This window comes from Schistocerca gregaria, chromosome 2, assembly GCF_023897955.1.
Source record: "Schistocerca gregaria isolate iqSchGreg1 chromosome 2, iqSchGreg1.2, whole genome shotgun sequence".
NCBI classification, from domain to species: domain Eukaryota; kingdom Metazoa; phylum Arthropoda; class Insecta; order Orthoptera; family Acrididae; genus Schistocerca; species Schistocerca gregaria.
In genome coordinates this window covers 874,025,938-874,051,356 of record NC_064921.1, presented here as the reverse complement: position 1 = coordinate 874,051,356, position 25,419 = coordinate 874,025,938, and the positions used below count along the sequence as shown (strand labels likewise).

The 25,419-nt window shown below is 37.0% G+C and overlaps 1 protein-coding gene across 2 annotated transcripts in view; it reads right to left on the bottom strand.

Annotated features, from left to right (window-relative positions):
• Positions 1–1,322: 1,322 nt before the first annotated feature.
• LOC126335273 (TGF-beta-activated kinase 1 and MAP3K7-binding protein 3-like) overlaps positions 1,323–25,419 on the bottom strand; it is a 430,472-nt gene continuing 406,375 nt past the window's right edge. For both annotated transcript variants that reach the window (XR_007564842.1, XM_049998334.1), the window contains exon 12: positions 1,323–1,624. The gene's annotated coding sequence lies outside the window, so the exon portion shown is untranslated. The remainder of the gene's footprint in view (positions 1,625–25,419) is intronic.

Genomic DNA, 25,419 nt, shown 5'->3' with positions numbered 1-25,419 from the left:
GTTGTATGATTAAGAAGATGTAGAAGACATATTTTATAGTGGTTCTTAACTACTTTAAATTTGAAACTTCCTGGCAGATTAAAACTGTGTGCCGGACCAAGACTCGAACTCGGGACCTTTGCCTTTCACGGGCAGGTGCTCTACCATCTGAAACACCCAAGCACGACTCATGCCCCGTCCTCACAGCTTTACTTCTACCACTACCAGTACTTCAACATTACAGAAGCTCTCATGTGAACCTCTCTCTCTCTCTTTTCCTCTGTCCCCCCCCCTCCCCCCAATCTCTCTCTCTCTCTCTCTCTCTCTCTCTCTCTCTCTCTCTCTCTCTCTCTCTCTCTCTCTCTCTCTCTCTCTCCCCCCTCCCTCCCCCTCCCCCTCTCCCCTCCCCCTGTGTGTGTGTGTGAGAGAGAGAGAGAGAGAGCAAAACGAGGAATATTTTTTTCTGAAAATTATACCATAATTTTGTACTGGACATAAGTTCCTTACTACTAGAAAAAATAAATCTGTAGAAAATCCGTAGTGAATATAATTATCTGTTGCTCAGCACTTCTATTTTGTGACTAGTGATGTATTTATTTTACATAATTATTTATAGAAACATAAAATATGGAAAGAGAGAAAAGCTAACAGAATGTACTCTCCCTTCTAGAATTCACTGGAATTAATTATGTGTAAACAGCATGGTTATGTGTAACAGCATGCATAATTTTCTTTAATTAAAAAGCTATTATTATTTGCTACTCCAATTTTTAAAGTCTCAGGGAGTTCCTGATTTCAGATCCATACTAGAAATGGACAGACACGTACTTTGAGGTACCCACAACTATTATGTAAAATGTACTGGGTGTTCCACATCAGAACACAATTACTAATTTCAATTTTGTGTTTCAAAATCCACCGTCATATTTATTTGAAAACTTCAAAAGATGTCTTTTTTAATGTACATCTGCATTTAGAAAATAACTGTGAAGTGCTTTGGAGAGTATATGTAGTCCTCATAACATGATGGTCATAGAAAAAGCAATATTAACTATCTTCATTGTTGTTGACTACTTGCAGAGAGGTCCATGTCACAACAAAGAATATAGCCTGTGCTAAGCATAGCTTACAAAAAAGGTCTAACATTCTATTTTATGGGAATGTAATAAGAAAATTATGACAGTTTGAATGGTTCATGTAATTCATTGTTTGAATTGTCATTAAGGTTTGTATATTGTTTCTTTCTATATCACTCTAGTTGTTTTTTTTTTTTTTTCTTTTGGATTCTAAATATAGATTTATGGATAACAAGGATCATATCACAGTCTTAAGTAAACTCAGTCTTAAAAAAAACTTTGGTTTACTTTGAGTTTTTGTACATACTTGCAACAGCTCCCTCAATATATTTGTATGTACACAGGAAGCAAGAGGAATGCCACTGAACCTACAACTGATCTCTGTTCCAGACAGATACACATAGTATTACAAAAAGGAATTGCCCCCCAGACATCAGCAGCAGGTGACTGTATTTCCAAACCAATGAAGTAAGATGCTTTGTTTTTCAGTCAGCATCATTTCACAGTCAGAAAGCAAGGTTCATCCACGTGGAGCAATTCCCAGCAGACAACTCTTCAGGTGTCTCCTCCTGAAACAAGAATAGGTGTCTAAATACCTCACTTCCCATAGAAATAGGAGCTAAATGATGTAGAATGTAAAAAGATAATCAATATGTGTTATGTATCCAACCAATTTTAAATATATTAAAAACAAAGATTCCAAGACTTACCAAGCGGGAAAGCGCTGGTAGATAGGCACAATGAATAAAACACACACACAGAATTTCGAGCTTTCGCCACCGGCGGCTGCTTCGTCAGGAAAGAGGGAAGGAAAAGGAAAGATGAAAGGATGTGGGTTTTAAGGGAGAGGGTAAGGAGTCATTCCAATCCCGGGAGCGGAAAGACTTACCTTAGGGGGAAAAAAAGGATAGGTATATACTCGCGCGCGCACACACACACACACGCACATATCCATCCATACATACACAGACACAGGTAAGTCTTTCCGCTCCCGGAATTGGAATGACTTCTTACCCTCTCCCTTAAAACCCTCATCCTTTCATCTTTCCTTTTCCTTCCCTCTTTCCTGACAAAGCAGCCGCCAGTTGCGAAAGATCGAAATTCTGTGTGTGTGTTTGTGTGTTTTATTCATAGTGCCTATCTACTGGCGCTTTCCCGCTTGGTAAGTCTTGGAATCTTTGTTTTTAATATATTTTTCCCATGTGGAAGTTTCTTTCTATTTTATTTACACAACCAATTTTAAAAATTTTCACTATTTTGAGACAAATGAAAGTTGTCTGCAACCATCTGCTAAAACTGCAAGAACCATAGCAATCTCTATTTCAAACTACCTCTGTCACATGTAAATATTCCCATTAGGTTTTTGTGCATTAATTTGCCTTTTTTCTGCCAGTGATGGAACACACTGCAAGTTACAAAAATTTAAATCTACTTTTGTATCGTACAATTCTTGCTGTTTTGGTAAGTAGGTGTTCCTCTTCTCACACTCATTTAAAATTTTGCATTAGTTGGAATTAGTTTCTGTACTCTGAATTTAATCTAAAGATGTCTCATGAAGAGAATTCTTCATAATTAAATGCTATAGAAGACAATAGGAATTCAAAATTGTTTTGTTCTTAAAACTGGCTGCCTAGATCTGTATGAAGTGTAGGAGATTATATGAGTTGGTCATAAAATTCTATGGATCCGGTGACTTACTGCCTTATTTGCAGAGAAGCATTGTCATCACAATATGAAAGAAGGTCCTGCATGAACCATGGGCCATGTCATTGGTGGGGAGGCTTGCGTGTCTCAGCGATACGGATATCTGTTAGAGGTTTCAGGAATTACTGCAACCAATCGCCGTATCTGTACCGCAGGTGCAACCATAACATAGGGATATCTGTTGAGAGACCAGACAAATGTGTCGTTCCTAAAGAGGGGCAGCAGTGTTTTCAGTAGTTGCAGTGGCAACAGTCCAGATGGTAGACTTATCTGGCCTTATAAGGTCAGCCAAAATAGCCTTGCTGTGCTGGTGCTACAAACGGCTGAAAGCAAGGGGAAAACTACAGCCTTAATTTCTCCTGAGGGTGGGCATGCAGCTCTACTATATGGTTAATTGACGGTGGTATCCTCTTGGTAAAATATTCTGGAAGTAAAATAGTCCCCCCCATTCAGATCACCAGCAGGACTACTCAGGAGGATGTCGTTATCAGGAGACACAAAACTGGCATTCTATGGATTCGAGGATTGAATGGAAGATCCCTTACTTGGGCAGGTAGGTTAGAAAACTTAAGAAGGGATTGGAAGTTAGATATAGTGGGAACTAGTGAAGTTCGGTGGCAGTAGGAACAGGACTTCTGCTCAAGTGAATACAGTGCTGTAAATACAAAATCAAATGGGGGTAATGCAGGAGTGGGTTTAATAATAAATAAGAAAACGGGAACACAGGTAAGCTACCTGGGTAGTGAACACATTATTATAGCCAAGACAGAGTTGAGGTTCACACCCTCCACAGTAGTAGATATTTATATGCCAACTAGCTCCACAGATGATGAAGATAGTGCAGTAATGAATGAGGAGATCAAAGAAACTATTCAGATAATGAAGGCAGGCAAACATTTAATAGTCATAGGAAGACAGAGATTTCGGAACCAGATTTTAAATTGTAACACATTTCGAGGGGCAGATGTGGATTCTGACCACAGTTTATGGTTATGAAATGTAGATTAAAACTGAAGAAACTGCAAAAAGGTAGGAAATTAAAGAGATGGGATCTGGTTAAGTTTAAAGAACTAGAGATTTTGGAGTGTCGGAGAGAGCATTAGGCAACAATTGGTAAGAACAGGAGAAAGGAATATAGCAGAAGAGAAACATGAAGCTTTGAAAGATGAAATAGTGAGGGCAGAAGATGACCAAATGGGTAGAAAGACGAGGCCTAGTAGCAGTCCTTGGGTAACACGGGAAATACTTAATTTAACTGATGCAAGGAGAAACTTAAAAATGCAGTAAATGAAGCAGGAGAAAGGGAATACAAACATATAAAACATAAGATTGACAGAAAGTGCAAAATGGCTAAGTAGGATTGGCCAGAGGATAAATTTAAGGAAAAGAGAAGCAGCTGTATGAAAATCAACAGCTCTGATGGAAAACAAGTCCTGGACAAAGAAGGGAAAGGTGGAAGGAGTAAATAGTGGGGTCTTTGCAAGAGAGATGTATTTGAAGGCTATATTATGAAAATGGACGAGGACATAGTTGATTCTGATACTGCAAGGAGAATTTGACAGAACACTGAAAGACCTAAATCAAAACAAGGTCCCAGGAGCAAACGACATTCCATGAGACCTATTGATATCCTTTGAGAGCCAGCCATGACAAAACTCTTCCATCTGGTGTGCAAGATGTTTGAGAATGGTGATGTACTCATAGATTTCAAGAGGAATATAATAATTCCAATTCCAAATAAAGCAGGAGCTGACAAGTGTGAATATTATAAAACTATAAGTTTAATAAGACATAGTTGCATGACTTAATCATAGCTAACACTTGGTTCAAGAATCATAAAAGAAGGTTGTATACATGGAAGAATCCTGGAAATACTAGAAGGTATCAAATAGATTATATAATGGTACGACAGAGATTTAGGAACCTGGTTTTAAATTGTAAGACATATCCAGGGACAGATGTGGACTCTGACCACAATCTATTGGTTATGAACAGTAGATTAAAACTGAAGAAACTGCAAAAAGGTGGGAATTTAAGGAGATGGGACCTAGATAAACTGAAAGAACCAGAGATTTTAGAGTTTCAGAGAGAGCATAAGGGAACAATTGACAGGAATGGGGAAAGAAGAAGAATGGGTAGCTTTGAGGGATGAAATAGTGAAGGCAGCAGAGGATCAAATAGGTAAAAAGACGAGGGCTAGTAGAAATCCTTTAGTAACAGAAGAAATATTGAATTTAATTGATGAAAGGAGAAAATATAAAAATGGAGTAAATGAAGGAGGCAAAAAGGAATACAAAAGTCTCAAAAATGAGATCGACAGGCAGTGCAAAATGGCTAAGCAGGAATGGCTAGAGGACAAATGTAAGGATATAGAGACTTATCTCACTAGGGGTAAGATAGATAATGCCTATAGGAAAATTAAAGAGCCCTTTGGAGAAAAGAGAACCACTTGTATGAATATCAAGAGCTCAGATGGAAACACAGTTCTAAGCAAAAAAGGGAAAACAGAAAGGTGGAAGGAGTGTATAGAGGGTCTATACAAGGACGATGTACTTGAGTACAATATTATGGAAATGGAAGAGAATGTAGATGAAGATGAAATGGGAGATACGATACTACGTGAAGACTGCACTGAAAGACCTATGTCGAAACAAGGCCATGAGAGTAGACAACATTCTATTAGAACTACTGACGGCCTTGGGAGGACCAGTCCTGACAAAACTCTACCACCTGGTGAGCGAGATGTATGAGTCAGACAAATTACCCTCAGACTTCAAGAAGAATATAATAATTCCAATGTCAAAGAAAGCAGGTGTTGACATGTGAAAATTACCGAACTATCAGTTTAACAAGTCACAGCTGCAAAATACTAACATGAATTCTTTAGAGACGAATGTAAAAACTGGTAGAAGCCGACCTCGGGGAAGATCAGTTTGGATTCCGCAGAAATATTGGAACACGTGAGGCAATATTGACCTTATGACTTAAATTAGAAGAAATATTAAGGAAAGGCAACCCTACGTTTCTAGCATTTGTAGACTTAGAGAAAACTATTGACAATGTTGACTGGAATACTCTCTTTCAAATTCTAAAGGTGGCAGGGGTATAATACAGGGAGCGAAAGGCTATTTGCAATTTGTACAGAAACCAGATGGCAGTTATAAGAGTCGAGGGACATGAAAGGGAAGCAGTGGTAGGGAAGGGAGTGAGACAGGGTTGTAGCCTCTCCCTGATGTTATTCAATCTGTATATTGAGCAAGCAGTAAAGGAAACAAAAGAAAAATTCGGGATAGGTATTAAAATCCATGGAGGAGAAATAAAAACTTTGAGGTTCGCCGATGACATTGTAATTCTGTCAGAGACAGCTAAGGACCTGGAAGAGCAGTGGAACGGAATGGACAGTGTCTTGAAAGGAGGATATAAGATGAATATCAACAAAAGCAAAACAAGCATAATAGAAAGTAGTCGAATTAAGCCAGGTGATGCTAAGGGAATTAGATTAGGAAATGAGACACTTAAAGTAGTAAAGGAGTTTCGCTATTTGGGGGGCAAAATAACTGATGATGGTTGAAGTAGAGAAGATATAAAATGTAGACTGGCAATGACAAGGAAAGTGTTTCTGAAGAAGAGAAATTTGTTAACATCGAATTTAGATTTAAGTGACAGGAAGTCATTTCTGAAAGTATTTGTATGGAGTGTAGCCATGTATGGAAGTGAAACACGGACAATAAATAGTTTGGACAAGAAGAGAATAGAAGCTTTCAAAATGTGGTGCTACAGAAGAATGCTGAAGGTTAGATGGGTAGATCACATAACTAATGAGGATGTATTGAACAGAATTGGGGAGAAGAGGAGTTTATGGCACAAATTGACAAGGAGAAGGGACGGATGGGTAGGACATGTTCGGTGGCATCAAGGGATCACAAATTTACCATTGAAGTGCAGTGTGGAGGGTAAAAATTGTAGAGGGAGACCAAGAGGTGAATACACTAATCAGATTCAGAAGAATGTAGGTTGCATTTACTACTGGGAGATGAAGAAGCTTGCACAGGATAGAGTAGCATCGGGAGCTGCATCAAACCAGTCTCAAGACTGAAGACCACAACAACAAGTCATAGTTGCAAAATACTAACATATATTCTTTACAGCAGAATGGAAAAACTAGTAGAAGTATACCATGGGGAAGAACAGTTTGGATTTTGGAGGAATGTAGGAACACACGAGACAATACTGACCCTATGACTTCTCTTACAAGATAGATTAAGAAAGGTAAGTCTACATTTATAGCATTTGTAGACTTAGAGAAAGCTTTTGACAGTGTTGAGTAGAATGCTCTCTTAGAAATTCTGAAGATAGCAGGGCAAAATAGGGAGCAAAAGACTATTTACAACTTGTGCAGAAACTAGACGACAATTATAAGAATCAAGAGGTATGAAAAAGAGGCAGTGGTTAAGAAGGGAGTGAGACATGATTGTAGCTCATCATAGAGGTTATTCAATCTATACAATGAGCAAGCATTAAAGAAACAAAAGAACAATCTGGAGCAGAAATTAAAGGCCAGGGAGAAGAAGTAAAAACTTTGAGGTTTGTCAATGACATTGTAATTCTGTCAGAGACAGAAAAGGACGGAAGAGCATTTGAGCGGAATGGACATTCTCGTAAAAGGATGGTATAAAACGAACATTAACAAAGGCAAAACAAGGATAATGGAATTCTGTCAATTTAAATCAGATGATGCTGAAGGAATTACATTAGGCAACAAGACTCAGTTTTAGATGAGTATTGCTATTTGGGCAGAAAAATAACTGATGATGGCCAAAGTAGTGAGGATATAAAATGTAGATTGGCAATGACAAGAAAAGCATTTCTGAAGAAGAGAAATATGTTAATGTTGAACATAGATTTAAGTGTTAGAAAGTCTTTTTTGAAAGTGTTTGTATGTAGTGTAGCTACATATGGAAGTGAAACAGACGATAAACACTTTAGACAAAAGGAGAATAGAAGCCTTTGAAATGTGATGATACAGAAGGGAAGGGTAGGTTACGTAACTGATGAGAAGGTACTGAATCAATTGGGTAGAAAAGAAATTTGTGGCACAACCTGACAAGAAGAATGGATCTGTTGGTAGGACACATAAGACATTAAGGGATCACCAATGTAGTATTGGAGGGAAGTGTTGGATACAAAAATCATAGAGGTATACCAAGAGATGAGTACAGTAAGCAGACTTATAAGGATGTAAGTTGCAGTAGATGTAAGTTGCAGTAGATGTAAGTTGGAGTAGATGTAAGTTGCAGTAGGTTTTCAGAGATGAATAGGGTTGCACAGTATAGAGTACCATGGAGAGCTACATCAAACCAGTCTTTGGACTGAAGACAACAACAACAATGAAAGAAGGTATAAACAGATAAATATGAAAGCTTCAGACAATTAATCTGGTAAGTCATGCTTATAAATTGCTAGCCAAAATAATATACAAAAGAAAAATTGCTGATATACTATAGGAAGCTCAGTTGGGTCTCAGGAAGGGAAAATGTACCAGAGATACAGTCAGAAAATTGAAAATATCAGGACGCCTTCCTGACATTTATGGACCTAGAGAAAATGTTAGATAATGTAAAGTGGAACAAAATGTTCACTTTCATTAAAAGTATAGGGACAGAAAAAGAATTTACAATATCTACAAAACCCTTGGTCACAAAAGACAGGTTTGCACTCTGGAGTGTGTGAGGCAGGGTTGCAGTTTGTTTTGAAAATAGTTTAATTCTTTATTTTCCAGCACAACTACACACAATGTCAATAAGACACTACTGATTTCAGTTGCCACCAGCCATTTTCAGGTGTAAAATATATGCAGCAGTTCACTCCAACCACTGTGACAACCACATTGTCAATGTGGTTGGGGTCAACTACTGCATCCACTTTTTTTAGTATTGGAGGATGGCTAAAACCGGTGATTTCTTGTGGAAATTATGTATGATAGTGCCAGAAAAACATATTTGAACAATCACTGACACCTTTAGTATGACCAAAATATTGTTCTTTCCCAAAAGGGTTGCAGTTTATTGTTATTTTTGTTCAGCTTGTTTGTGAATGAAGCAGTAAAGATAGTGAAAGAAAATTTCAGAAGATGAATAAAGGCACAAGGAGAACAGATATTAATGCAAATATCTGCAGATGACATAGCACTTCTGGTTGTCTGTAAAGAAGATTTTGAAAACCTGGTGAAAAACATGGACAACATATTTAGCTCAAAATGTGGGTTAAGGACAAATGGAGCAAAGACAATGGTGACAAATAGTAGTGCAAAGCAGAATAATGCCTTCCTTGGCATTGGCAGCTACACATTAATGGAGGAAGTGAATGAATTCTCTTATCACAGAAGGAAAACTTCACAGACTAGCTGCCACAAGAAAGATAATCAGAAGTTGTCTGGCACAATCAGAGAAAGCTTTCTTCAATAGAAGAGCATTACTCATATCAGAATATGGAGCCTAGGAAGTACTTCCTGAGAATTTACATCTGGAGCACAACATTGTGTGGACCATTGGAAGTTAGCAAGGGAAGAAACTGGAAGTATGTGACACTGTCAAAGGATGCTAAATTTTAAGTGAATACATAAAATTAAAAAGTACTGTAAGTATAACTGAAAGTTATGGAAGACATGCGCTAGAAGAAGGAAAATCGCCTGTGGCATCCACAAATAATTAACTGGAAGGAGCAGTTAAGGGGGAAATAGTATAGGTAAATCAAGAGTAGAATATCTACAGCTGACTATAGAGGATGTTTGGTGCTAGTTATGAAGGGATGAAGCGATTAGCACAAGACAGGAAATGACTAAAGACTTAAAAGTGAGAGAATCTATATCTTTACCAGTTGCATTAAAACAACTGGCACCCATCCACCTTGATCTTCTTGAGAAATAAGTCAGTTATAGTGAGAAGATGAAGGATGTCTCTCATGGTTTGTTGAAAGTTTCACTGATGCTTATGGTGTGGCAGTTTGCTTAGGAAGGTGTAAAGACCTTTTTTGGAAAAGCAGCGACTTGCACTTCTTTCTCAACATATAACGTTTCATGTTTTTATTACTGTTACAATCTTTCCTGGATATATAACAATGCATGCAGTTAGTTTAATTCTATTGACTCTTATATTTCGGCAAAGAATTTTACTGCTTAAGTGGAAAGCATAATAGGAATAAGAAAACTCATTCAATCCTGTGAGTGGTTTGGACCTGTATTAGCTTATAGAGGGGACCGTGCAAACAATATACATATAAAACTGAATTTAGTATATGAAAATCATCCAAAGCAGTCACTGAGGGTAGAAATTGAATAATAAAGATGTGCAAGTCAAATCTTAGGTGAATGTATGTAGCAGTGATGCACAGTAAAATTTCTCAGAGGATTGCAACATTCACTGACAATTTAGTTTTAGATCCATCAAACCACAGTGATTTAGCCGTCAAACTAATAGTGTTTGGTTTACCTGACTGTGATGGTCAAATGTTGGCAATAAGTTATACTCACTGTAGATCACAGAAAAAAAGCATAAATCTAAATAATGACTCATGCAGTCAGAAATTACAGGAAGAGCATTGGGGTGGGATGGAGGGAGATATATTAAGCAAATAATGTAGATGGAAATCTAACTCATTCTTAAACATATTGCTATGGCAATCTTTGACTTTTGTTTTCTCTTAAAACAAACTGAAATTAAAGTATCTTATGATAGTAAGACAAAGCTTTACTTAATTCAGAGGACAAATTGTAGTCAAGAGTTGAAACAAGATTATCAAAACATTAAAAAAGCAAAACACACACACACTATGCTTAAAAAAAAAAAAAAGCACACAGGGGTTGTGGGAAAACAGTTTGGAAGATTGTTAAACCAGAAATAAAAAATAGCAAGCCAAATGAAATTGAGGTCCCAGAAATAGCTGTGATAGAAATGGTGACATTAAAATCATCAGCAATCTAATTCAATTATGCCTCCTCACAATGGTGCCAAACACTGTTTCCACCAATAAACAGCCAAATCCCCAAACTTAAGATTTTCTTGTGCAGACACTGCAAGCACCATCAACAATATTAGTTTAAAAAATACAACCCCTAGGGAGATTAAAATTTATCAGGTAACTAAAAGGTGCTCAATTACTATATTTCTAGCAGAACATTAAAATCCTTAGCTGACTTTATGCAGCTACCCTTAAATTATCTTTGTAATCAATCAATGAATCAGGGCATATTTCACATGGCTTTAGCAATGCCTATGTATAAAACTGGAGACAAACGAACATCTTCTAATTAAAGACCTATTTCACTCTTTCCAATCTTTTAAAAATTATTTGAGAAAGTTTGGTCTGTGATAGACTACTGATTGTTTAATGAAGCAGGACTTGGTGACTGAACCTCAATTTCGCTTTCATATAGGATTGTCCACAGAGAAAGCAATATAAGGTCTCAAAAAAGAAATGCCTGCAGAGATAAACAAGGAAAGTTATCCTGTTAATATACGGGTGCTTTCATCAATATTTTGGCTTTGCCAAAACCTTTGATTGTACAGATCACAAAATTCTACTTGGAAAACTGAAGTGTTGTGGCATTAATGACATTCCTTTTGCATGGCTGGAAACTACTTTCATAATGGAAAGCAGAGGGTCTCATTGGTAGATGTTGTCACAAGTATGAAATTAACGTCAGACTGGGGGAACATATGGGATCCCACAAGAATCATTACTGAGCCCACTTTACTTCTTAACTTACATAAATTGTTTTCCAATAACTTAAAAGGGTGGTCCAAAAACTGCAATGTTTGTTGATGGCACAAGTTTATTAAACAAGGGACCAAACTCACAGACACCTCATGCAATAGCTGAGTAAGTCTAGACGTCATCCATAAATGATACCATGAGTCTTAATCTTACAAAGATTTGTGTTAACAATAATGAAAATGATAGATTGTTACTCACTTTAAAGATGACATGCTGAGTTGCAGACAGGCAAAGCCTTATTCAGAAAAGCAAGGAAAACATAAATTCATTGCACAGGCAGGTACACCTCACACACATGTCACTGCGCACATGCAACTGCAACTATTGCATTGAACAAAAGCAGCAATCTGGAGTGGGGCAGGGATGACATGGTACGGGTGTTGGAGAGGAGAGTGTTGTCTGGTGGAGCATGCAGTGACTATACTAGAAGGTGGTATGACGAGGCTGCCAGATGCAGTGATAGGAGGCTGTGGGAAAGGGGATTGACAATAGGACCAGAAAAGGAGATGAGTAGAGAGGGGAAAATACTGGTGGGTGCAATGTCAGAGAGTGATGCACAATGAGAGTGTGGGGATATGAACTGGGTGGAGGGATAGGACAGAGGGGGGTGGAAGCTGTTGGGTGAAGGGTGTGGGGTCAGTACATTACCGTGGGTTGAGGCTGGGATAATTTCAGGAACAGAGAATATGTTGTAAGATTGGTGCCACCTGCAGAGTTCAGAAAAACTGGTGGTGGAGGGGAGGATCCAGATGGCCCTTGTTGTGAAGGAGCAATTGAAATCAAGCATGTTATATTCAGCTGCATGCTGTACCACAGGGTGGTCCACTTTGCTCTTGACCACAGTTTGGCAGTGGCCATTCTTTCTGATTGACAGCCAGTTGGTACTCTCACAAATATAAAAATTGCACATTTTTTTATATTGGTATGACTATGGCTTCCAACCAGCTGACCACCATGATGAACGACCACTTCTGAAATTACTCAGCTCTCAACCTATGATAACTCATTGTCCTCACAATCTCCATCCATTGTTTCTGTTCCCTATGTCCTATCAACTCCTTCCAACTCATGTCCCCTCACTCTCGTTGTGTGCTGCTCTCTGCCAAAACACCCACCAGTTCTTGCCCCTCTCTGATTGTCAGCTTTCCCATTCCCCATATCCCCCTCCCCCTTCCACACAGCTTCCTGGTGCCACATGCTGCATCTGGCAGGCTTTCCCTGTCATCTTCTAGTCCCTGCATGCTCCACCAGACAATACTCTTCTTTTCCCTACCTTATTATCCATCCCCCTTGCCACCCCAGTCCAGATTGCTGCTTTTGTTCAATGCAAAAGCATCAGTCTGGCCAGAATGGCCAGAGATAGTGGTTATGTGTGCATGAGATGTACCTGCTTGTGTGAATGTGTGTATTTATTCCTTTTTTCTGAGGAAAGCTTTCGGCAAAAAGTTCAGTGTGTAACAGTCATTTCATTGTGCCTGTCTGCAACTTAATGTGTTGTCTTTACGGTGAGTAGCAATCTACCCTTTTCATAATTGTTGCTATTCCTACCAGGACTTTCCATTGTTTAAAGATTTATGTGATATCCAACTAGCAAAAATGACTAGATACCACCAGAAGTATGCATTAATCAAGAAGCTCATATCAGTATGTTATGCCCTTAGAAGAATGTCTTATTGTCTTATGGAAGTAGCTTCTGGAGCAGCACACCTAATGTAAATGTGCAAACCACTATGAACTTCATGGCAGAGGATATGTCCCACTGTACCAGTTATCGCAGTTTCTTCAAAATCTCTATGGGACATCGTCCTCTGACATCACCTTTCTTTATAAAAATAGCTGATGCCAGGGATATTTTCAAATCTTGTATAAGTGAACATTATCTTAGCTGTTCCACTGACAGAGTTTCATGTTATTTTGTATATGATGTGTGTGTTTCTGGTTGAAGTGTATAAAAAGAAATTAATTTGTTACAGTCAATATGTACTGGCTCTGTTGAAATGAAATGACGTGTGGTTAGGGGCTCCTGTCAGGTAGACCATTTGCCTGGTGCAGGTCTTTTGAGTTGACACCACTTCGGTGACTTGCCTCTTGATGAGGATGAGATGATGATGTTTAGGACAAAACAACGTCCAGTCCCTGAGCAGAGGAAATCTCCAATCCAGCCAGGAATTGAACCTGGGCCCCTTGGCATGACATTCCGTGATGCTGACTACTCAGTTTGTATAGCTGGAATTATTCTTCATTTAGAAATATTTGGGATTATGATATATTTGGCATAATTAAAATTCATATTATTAATTGTACAATCTAATGCTAATTATTGAATTTATTTCTGGATTCATTTACATAATAATGATGTAACTTGATGATGATTCTTCTTTTGTCAAGAAAGTTTGTAAACTCTTTTGTTTTGTAAACTTTTTGGAATGTGTTAGTAGTGAAGAATGAGTTTAGTAGTAGTGGGTATGCCTCTGATGGAATCAGACATGTTTTTAATTTTGGCAATAACAATGTGAATTTGTGCTCTAAAGTGGAGATTGTAAAGACAGCGTGGCATGGAAGAATGGGTAAAATAAAAAAGTCATAGAAACAGAAATTTCTTCATCAGTTATCACATAAACTGGAACCCACAAAGTCGAAATTTCAGCCTCAAGAATCTTCTCCTAGATGTACTGCAACCAACAATGAGAAAATGAAGATAAGTAAAAAAGTTTTTTTTTTGTATATCTTACACCTCTTGAAGCTTATGAAACTAATGAACAGACTAAACATTTTCTGGTGATGTTTGGGAGGGTAAGATTACAATTGTGGGCATCATCTGGGATCAGTTGACTGGTAATGAAGTCTTGTCTGTTGCAGAAAAAGAAAGAACAGTGATTTGTGTCAATTGCAGTTTATTTGAAACTCCATCACTCGAAGAAAGAAGATTGAGAGGTGCCGAACAAAGTTGTATCAACAGTGATGAGATACTATCAACAACGATGGCTGGATGAATTGAAAGAGGATTTTAAAACTACGATGAGAGACATTAATAAGAAAAAAGATAAGAACAAACTATTTGTGAAATTATTTTTTTTTTTTGTGGGCTCATGTGATTCCTAGTAAAATGAATAGAGGAAAGGGCAGTGGTGATGAAGTGAAAGCTGCAGGAACCAGCCAATACATGTTTGAATCAAGTGAAAGTGTAATCAGCAAAGAAACAGTTAAAACTGATATTTTGCAGTTGATTTTGGCAAAATTAGAGGAAATGAAGGCGGATAACAATAGCAAATTTAGTGCAGTTAATGAGCAGTTAAATGAAATAAAGACAGACAATGTTAGCAAATTTACTCCACTAAAAGGACAATTAAATGACCTAAAAACTGAAAACAATAGTAAAATGGGTAGGGTACAATACCAAATAGACCAATTTAGTAATCAGATTTCAGAGCTAAAAAATGGGTTGTCAGAGGGATTAAAAATGTGAATGAAAAAGTCGGTGTCCTAGAAAATAAATTTATTGTTTTGGAAAATGAGTTAGTTGCCCAATCTGCACAACAAACAAACAATGTTAATGATGTCAGAGTTGAACAGAAGGCTGTTGTGGTAGAAATGGAACAGAACTTTACTAGTTTAGATCAAAAATTTTAGTATGCTAACTAATGTAAATGTTTTAGATCAAAAATTTTCAGCAGTTCAGGAAAATTGTATTCCCAAAAATCTAGTGTTGCATGGTCCAACACTCCAGTCAAAAGGTTCTGATCAGACAATTTACATCCACTCGATTTTCTGCACCACTGTAGAGATAGTTTTGAGTCAGACATGAGGGACAATCAAAAACTAAATTTTTTAAATGATATCTCGAAGGCAGAGCTCTGTCTTGGGTAAATCTAAATTTAAGTCACTGGAAAACATATCAAAGTTTCAAAAAGAGCTCTTTAAATAAATTTTGGTCAGAAGCTGAACAGGGGAGAATTAAAAGTGAATTTCTGAATGGTCCTAATTATAGGAAAAGGAACACTACTCTGGAAGAGTTTTGTAAGAATCAACCTAAGAAACTAACACACCTTAACAAACCATTTGACAAAATGACTTTGATTGATGCACTCAAAGGGAGATAACCAGAGTGATTGCAGTGGGATTTAGTGCACAGACCAGACAATTCTCTTGAACAATTTTTATGATATGTTGACAGGCTGGATAGGGCAGTAGAAAGGAACACGTACCATAACAATCGAAATGATAGAGATCACAATGATAACAACTACAGAAACAGAGATAATGGTAACTTCTATCAGGGTCAAAATGTTAATAGAGACAGAAATTTTGGACATCAACAGAATAGGAATAATGGGGATAACCATGGGAAATTTAATAGGAGAAACCATCATAGAGTTAACTACTTGGAAAATGGCAGTTTGCCTCAATGAAGGTCCACAGTTTTAGGGTGAGGAAACACAACAACCACAGGACCTCCAATTTACACTTGAAATAGACAATAATAACAGTGTTAATAATGTGGCACAGGTATCTGAAGTTGAACGGAAGGAACATCAGATTACTCATTTATGTTTTGAAGCAAGTTTTGAAATACTATGTTTAATTATAGTAATGTAGGCAGTAATCACAAACCAAAATGTGAGAGAAATCAGAATTTTGATGTAGTGTGTACTAATGATTTCTTCTCTTGGTCAGAAAACAGTGTTATTGATGTATGTGAAACAGGTGATGATGGTATTAGATCTGAATTAGGTGGTATTTTTGATGTAGATGTGAATGAGAGCTGTGAAATGACTGAAGATGGTAAGTCTGAGACTGGTAGCTTATTGCAAATGAATGTAGGTGAGGTTTGTGACTTTGATGGTGATGAGACTTGTGTTGTTAATGATGTTGTTGATGAAGTAATTTTGGAAGAATATGATGGTGATAATGATGATGATGAGTATCATCATGTCTGGTGTACAAAAATATAATAATCTCATATATGTATAAGGATGGCAGAGTTAATATTTTAAGTTTTCTAAATAATGGTCGACATGTTTCTTTGTGATTTGCAGTGCACATATTTCGCAAGATTTTTTTCTGTATTTTTAGTATCCACACTATATTTGTCAAGTTACCCCAAAAAACAATACCATACCTAATAATGGATTCGAAGTAGCTTGTATGTGCTACTTTCGTGTGTCCATGTCAGTTGCAATTGATAATATTTGCAATGCAAATGCAAAGCTGCTCAGTTTGTTTGCCGGGTATTCAATGTGTGCCTGCCAGCTCAAACTTTTATCTACATTTAAACCTACGAATTTTACTGAGGCAACTTCTTCTATACCTTTGTCATGTACAATCTTAATCTGCTCACATTTTGACTGTTTGGTTTTGACCTGCAGCATGTGAGTCTTAGATATGCTTAGAGTCAACCCATTTAGCTGAAACCAAGTTTCTAAGGTACTGAGGATACTGATCACAGTTTTGGGAATTTTTCCTGAGTCCTGACCTATGATTAAGACAGAAGTTTCATCTGTGATCAGAACTGATGGGGAGCTGATATTTAATGGTAAGTCATTAACATAAAAGAGAAATAGGACTGGGCCTAATATGGAGCCATGTGGAACACCCTGAGATTTTTTTTCCAGTCAGAAAAATAATATGTGCCATCTGAAGAAATGCTAAATCTTTGCTTTCTGTTGGATAAGTAGGATTTAAGCCATTGTAGGGCACTGCTGCTAATGTCATACTTTTTAAGTTTGTAAATAAGCAATGCATGGTTTACAGAATCAAACACCTTTGTGAGGTCGCAGAAAACTCCTGCCACATTATTTCCCTTATCTAATGATGTACTTATTTTCTCAATGAAACTGTTTACTGCATCTATGGTGTTTTCCCCTGCTGAAAACCAAATTGATTGTTTAGAATAACAGAATATTTTGCAATGAAGTTTTGGATTTGCACAACAGCAAATTTTTCAAATATTTTGGATAGGACTGGGATAATCGAGATAGGATGATAATTTCCCATGATCACTCTTGATCCCTTCTTGAAGAGTGGTTTGACTTCAGAATATTTCAGTTCTTCTGGGAAGCAGCCCTCTTCAAAACATTAATTTATTATTTGAGCTAGTGGGTTTGCAATTCTATTGTGTACCACTTTAATAACTTTGGTGGGTATTCCATCCCACCCTGCAGATTTTTTGTTTATTAATGTTAGAATATCATTTTCTACATCCTCCACAGAAACTTTTAAGAAGTTTGTAAAGTTTTCGGAGTTTTCACCTAGGCCAAAGTGATTTACTTTGTTGTGATAATCTTTTACATCTACATCAAACTTTTCTACATTTATAAAGAATTCATTAAAGTAATGTGGTATTTGAGCTGGATGTACAACAGTACTTCCTTCAATGTCAATTTTTGAAATTTCTTGGTTACAGGCTTTAACACCTAACTCAGATTTAATGACTGACCACACAGCCTTTGTCTTATTTTTATTATATAAATATTAGCCTGTTATTTGCCAGTTGTTTTGCTGCCCTGACAACTCTTTTAAATATGGTTTTATAGAGTCTTACATGTTTAATGAAATCAATATCTTTGTTATACTTCAGTACTCTGTACAATTGCCTTTTCCGTACACTGGAAATTTTTATGCCCTGGGTAATCCGCTTTACTTTATTTATTATTTTATTGAGTTACAATGATTAAAAGGCCACGTTTTTTTCTTTTTCCTCCTCACTAAATGTTAGCAAGTTTTCTTTGCTAAAGTTCTTGCTCATGTGGATTCTCATATGTCTAATAACAAAGATGATGATTCAGATTTTGGATGTCCTTACGTTAAGATTAAGATTGATCAATGGGAAGGGAACTGCTTGATTGATTTGTGGTATATCTGAACAATTTAAAGACAAGATCCAGTTTAGTAAGAATTTTGGGGAAATATCCATTACACATGTAAAGAGCTACAGGTAAGCAAAGCAAGTATGTAAAATGTCAAGTACTGTTAACATTTAGTACATAGAGGACAAGACCTATGAACATGAATGCACACTGATACCTATTCTAGAAGAAAATATACACTATTTTAGTAAATTTATAAGACTATATAACTGTGTTTTGTTTGTCTGGAATTTAGTATGTAAGATCATGTGATGTCTACAGTTCTGTCTTATCTACTGATTGAGTTAAAATCTATGATACAGTATATAATTATGTGCTGTAATATATTTGTGCTTTAGAATTTGATACATATATGCCACGAGGCAAAATGAGTAGATGCTTTTGCAATTTTGAAATGGGACTATGTTCATAATTTGTACTGCAGAAATTAGGAATAGTATCATAGTATATCTGTTTATATCACTTTGTTAGTTAATTTTCTTCTTTTATTTCACTTAACTCTGTTTTTTTATTATTTCTGATATAAATCCCCCTAACTGACTTTGAAAAATGAATAGGGAGAGCATATTTCATGTGATGTGAAAAAGGTATTGAACAGCTTATTTGGTATACAAAACAATGTTTCAGGATTTGATGTGGATGCTAGACAGGAAGTTATTTATCCATTGGAGCATGTGATGAGAACTCTAAGGAGAAAAATGAGAGATATGGGTGGATCCACTCCCCACACTGCTGTATGTCTGTACTCTGCTGGACCAGTCAGCTTGCTAGATATCTTGGGTGCTGGGTGACGTACTCAGGCATCTGTCAATTACATCAGTGTTGTATATTTGTGAATTGTTAGCCAAGACTGCTAAAGACAGTGTTATTTCACATAAATGCGTGTTTTTTTCAAGTAGCGGTATTGACTTTCCAAAACATTATGTAACTTTAAATCAGTATGTATTTTTTTATCAATTGTAAATGTATCTTCTAGGGTTTTATTTATGTAGGTTAGTTTGTATGGACAACTAGCAAATAGTGCAGAAGACATTTACTAGTATAGACAATATAACAAGATGTATACATGTCTGATTTTTTGGTCCTCAAGATACTCGATTATGTCATCATTCAAAGCTAACTATGACTCTATTTACCTGTATTTATCCTGAGTAGTGCAATATTATATCTGATTGGAACTTTAGTTGTGGGCAGATTCATGCTTAACTCTGTTTTGGTACCCCTGACGTACACCTATTGATTGAGGCTACATGCTTCTTAAAATTACTCTTTGCATATAACTGAACATATTGACATGATTATTTAAACATTATGAATCACCTTGAAGGGAACGATCTATTGATACGTAATCAGCATGGTTTCAGAAAACATCGTTCTTGTGCAATGCAGCTAGCTCTTTATTCGCATGAAGTAATGGCCACTATCGACAGGGGATCTCAAGTTGATTCTGTATTTCTAGATTTCCAGAAAGCTTTTGACACCGTTCCTCACAAGCAACTTCCAATCAAGCTGCGGGCTATGGGGTATCATCTCAGTTGTGTGACTGGACTCGTGATTTCCTGTCAGGACGGTCGCAGTTCGTAGTAATAGAGGGCAAATCATCGAGTAAAACTGAAGTGATATCAGGTGTTCCCCAGGGAAGCGTCCTGGGACCTCTGCTGTTCCTGATCTATATAAATGACCTGGGTGACAATCTGAGCAATTCTCTTAGGTTGTTCGCAGATGATGCTGTAATTTACTATCTAGTAAGGTCATCCGAAGACCAGTGTCAGTTGCAAAGTGATTTAGAAACGATTGCTGTATGGTGTGGCAGGTGACAGTTGACGCTAAATAACGAAAAGTGTGAGGTGATCCACATGAGTTCCAAAAGAAATCCATTGGAATTCGATTACTCGACAAATAGTACAATTCTCAAGGCTGTCAATTCAACTAACTATCTGGGTGTAAAAATTACGAACAACTTCAGTTGGAAAGACCACATAGATAATATTATGGGGAAGGCGAGCCAAAGGTTGTGTTTCATTGGCAGGACACTTAGAAGATGCAACGAGTCCACTAAAGAGACAGCTTACACTACACTCGTTATTCCTCTGTTAGAATATTGCTGCGCGGTGTGGGATCCTTACCAGGTGGGATTGATGGAGGACATCGAATGGGTGCAAAAAAGGGCAGCTCATTTTGTATTATCACGTAATAGGGGAGATAGTGTGGCAGATATGATATGCGAGTTAGGATGGAAGTCATTAAAGCAAAGACTTTTTTGTCACGGCGAGATCTACTTATGAAATTTCAGTCACCAACTTTCTCTTCCGAATGCAAAAATGTTTTGTTGAGCCCAGCCTACATAGGTAGGAACGATCATCAAAATAAAATAAGAGAAATCAGAGCTTGAACAGAAAGGTTTAGGTGTTAATTTTTCCCGCACGCTGTTCAGGAGTGGAATGGTAGGGAGATAGTATGATTGTGGTTCGATGAACCCTCTGCCAAGCACTTAAATGTGAATTGCAGAGTAATAATGTAGTTGTAGATGTAGATTATGAACTTTTTTTTCATTTTATAGTGTCAAAACATTTTTTGCCGGTTTGTACTCGGTTTGGATTCATGGGTCAGCCACCATATCGTAAACTTAGGCCCTAATACGAGGTGTACAACTTTGCTTCCACCATTTGCTGATAGGTGGCAACAACAGTAGGTAGCGGTCAAAAGAAACAAATCACAGATGTCAGGCAGTCAGCTTGGACCTCAGTCAACATAAACTCATTTAAACACTAGTCGATTTTTGTCTGCATCATAAAGTTGTTCTTGATTGAAAATATCAGTTTACAAGCCTAATTCTTGTCATTTGCAGGAGGTGTTACTCTTATGTTTTAATATGAAGAAAACAGCAGCTGAGTCTCATCGAATGCTCTCAAGTACATATGGTAAGGATGCTATTAGTGAAAGAACGTGTCATGAGTGGTTTCAACACTTCACTAACGGTGATTTTAACATAATAGACTGGCATAGTGGTGGAAGAGAGAATGTTTTCGAAGATGTAGAATTGGAGACATTGCTGAGTGAAGACTCACATCAAACTCAAGAAGAATTGGCATGATTAGTGGGAGTGACACAGCAACCCATTTCAAAATGTCTCAAGGCTATGGGTACGTTTCAGAAAGAAGGAGCTTGGGTCCTGTCTGAGATGAAACCAAGAGACACTGAACAACATTTGTATGTTTGTGAACAGTTGCTTCAGAGGCAAAAATGGAAGGGATTTCTGCATCACACTGTGACTGAGGACAAAAAATGGGTCCATTATGATAACCCAAAATGCCAAAAATCATTGGGATATCCCATCTAAGCTTCCCCATTGACAGCCAAACCGATTATTCATGGCTCCAAGATCATGTTCTGCATTTGGTGGGACCAGCTCAGTGTTGTGTACTATGAGGTGTTAAAACCAAGTGAAACAATCAAAGGTGCTCGTTATTGAATGCAATTAATGTATTTGAGCAGAGCAATAAAAGACATTGCTCCCTCTGACTATCACCTGATTAGATCAATGGCCCATGGCCTGGCTGACCAACACTTCCAATCTCATGAAGAAGTCACAAATTGGATCAATTTGTGGATTGCTTCAAAAGATGAACAATTTTTTCAATGCGGGATTCGTACACTGCCCGATAGATTGGAGGTAGTAATGGCCAGTGATGGAAAAAACTTTGAATGATACATGTGCAACCAATTTGTTTCATTAAAGCCTCAAATGTTGGGGAGAAAATGGCACAAGCACGAGTCAACAAATCCTCAAATACTCTGGTTTATGTGGCTGATTGATTTTGTGTTATATGCCTACTCATGGTTGAGCATATTCTTCTGGTCTGTACCTGTCATTGTGAGTTTTTTGAGTCAGCTCACTCATAGTACACTTAGGCTCTGAAATTTTTCTCTTCTGTTTTGAAGACATTATGGATGTAAACTTACAATTTGTAATTCTAACAATTTACCATATCTCTGTATTTATTTCTATAGTTTAGTGTTGCAATGTTGTAGTATTGACCTTGTATGAATTGTCTTGTAACTTGTTCCACAGATATGAATACCATATCCTGATATAGGTATAGATTGTGACTGGTATAATAGATATTTTTCTTGTGTTCTATGTAATATTTTATGTATCAGATACTTCTATACATCTGTAATCTAACTTTAGTGATAATTTTTTGCACTGTTTGGTGAACCTTGTAGTCTGTCACAAAATATTGTAAGCACACTGTTTCTAAATTTTGTGAGGCGGATATTGTAATAGGACACCCTCCTCTGACATTACCTTCCTTTATAGAAATAGCCGATACCAGGGATATTTTCAAATTTTATATAGGTGAACATTATCTTGGCTGTTTCACTGAAAGAGTTTCATGTGATTTTGTATATGATGTGTTGTGTTTCAGGCTGATGTGTATAAAAAGAAATTAATTTGTTACAATCAATAGTTAAAGGCTCTGTTTGTATAGCTGGAATTCTTCTTCTTTTAGAAATATTTGGGATTACAAAATAACTGGCATACTTAAAATTCATATTATTAATTGCACAATCTAATACTAAACATTAAATTTATTTCTGGATTCACTTACAAATTAATGATATAACTTGGTGATGATTCTTCTTTTGTCAAGAAAGTTTGTAAACTATTTTGTTTTGTAAACTGTTTGGAATGTGTTAGTACTGCAGAATGAGTTTAGTAGTAGTAGTAGTAGTAGGGGGCATGCCTCTGATGAAATTGGACATTTTTTTTTTTTTTTTAATTTTGGCAATAACAATGTGAATTTGTTTTCGAAAGTGGTGATTGTAAAGACAGTGTGACATAGAAGAATGGGTAAAATAAAAAAGTAATAGAAACAGAAACTTCTTCATCAATTATCTTGTCAACTGGAACCCACAAAGTGAAAATTAAAGCCCATTCTTGAAACTTTATTTGTAGACTTTCTCAGGACAGTTTACATCAGTTGTCAGTAGTCTGCCACTTTAGTTTCTTCAGCATCCCTGTAACACTCTTGCATGGTCAAACCAACCGATGACCATTCATATTGCCATTCTCTTTATATGTTCAATATTCCCTGTCAGTCCTATTGAGTATGAGTCCCTCACACTTGAGCAATATTCTAGAGTGGGTCACACGTGTGATTTGTAAGCAATCTCCTTCATACACTGACTGAACTTCCGCAGTATTCTTCCAATAAATCAAAGTCTATCACTGACTTTACCTGTAACTGAGTGTAAGTGATCTTCCATTTCATATCTCTATGAAGTGTCATGCCCAGGTATTTGTATGAGATGGCTGATTCCAGCTGTGACCCATTGATGTTATTGTCATAGGATATTAAGCTTTTTCATTTTTTTGCAGAGCACAATTTCACATTTCTGAACATTTAAAGCAAGTTACTAATGTTTGCACAACTTTGAAATCTTATCAAAATCTGACTGAATATTTAAGCAGTTTATTCGAGACAGTACTTGATTATAGATACATGCATCATCTGCAAGATCATTAATATACAACATGAACAGCAAGGGTCCCAACACACTTCCCTGGGCTGCATCCATAGTTACTTCTGTATCTGACAGTGGCTGTCCATCCAAGAAAACATGCTGAATTCTCTCAACCAAGATGTCCTCAATCCAGTCACAAATTTCACTTGTACCCCATATGATTGAACTTTTGACAACAGGCATAGATGTGATACTGAGTCAAATGCTTTTCAGAATTCAAGAAACACTGCATCTACATGGCTGCTGTCATCCAAAACTTTCAGTATGTCATGTGAGAAAATTGCAAGTCGAGTTTCTCATGAATGCTGCTTTTAGAATCTATGCTGGTTGGCATGGAGGAAGTCATTCTGTTCAAGATACCTCATTACATTTGAGCTCAAAATATATTCTAAGATTCTACAAGTGGATGTTAAGGATATTGGACAGTAGTATTGGGGATCACGTCTATTACCACTGTTGTCACTGTGTGCTCTCTTCGAACGACTGGTCACAGTTTTTTGTTTGAGGGATCTATGATGGATTATAGTTAGGAGAGGACCACTAATTCAGTACAGAATCTGACAGGGATTCCAATGGGCCCTGGAGCTTTGTTCAATTTTAATAATTTCAGATGTTTCCCAACACCACTGACACTAATACCCATTTCATGTATCTTTTTAGTGGTACAGGGATTGAATTGTAGCAATTCTCCTATGGTTCCCTTTGTAATGGAACACTGGAAAACAAAGTTAAGCTGTTAACTTTTGCTTTGCTATCCTCAATTTCAGTTCGTGCTCATTCACTGGGGACTTGATACTAACTTTTCTGCCACTAACAACCTTTATATATGACCAGATTTTTTTGGAGTTTTGTGAAAGATCATTTGACAATATTCTGCTATGATAATCACAGAAGGCATCACACATTGCTCTCTTGACAGCCGACTGTGTTTCACACAGCTTCTCTCAGTCTATAGTCCTATGCTTTATTTTACACCTATTAAATAAAGTGTTTATTCATCAGAAGTAACCAATGAGAATATTATGTAAAATACGTAATAGCACTTCTCAAAATTTTTAACTCACTTCCCAATTTATTAACTCCTTAGTGTAATTTGTTACAAAAAACTCACTTTAAGCTGAACGGTGATGTATATAAACACAACACAAGATACAAAATATTTTCCATGTAGACTTTGTCTCCTTGTGAATAGAATTAAATATGAAAGACTGCCCAAGGAAATTATGAACTACAGATTGAAAGGAAGGAGAGATGCAAGTTGACAAAGGAAATGATGGACATGAATCCTATGAAGATGGCACAAGCATATGCCTAATCCTTGTGCGTAACATGACAAAGATGATGGCTTTGCCTCCTTGTCTAGGGTTCAGAGCGGAGGTATGTACTCAGGTGCACAAGTATTTAAGAATATCCTAAACATAAAGAAGAGAACTGACAATCCCAACCTGTTCAAAAGACAACTGAAAACATACATCAGTAGCTACAAAGCTGTG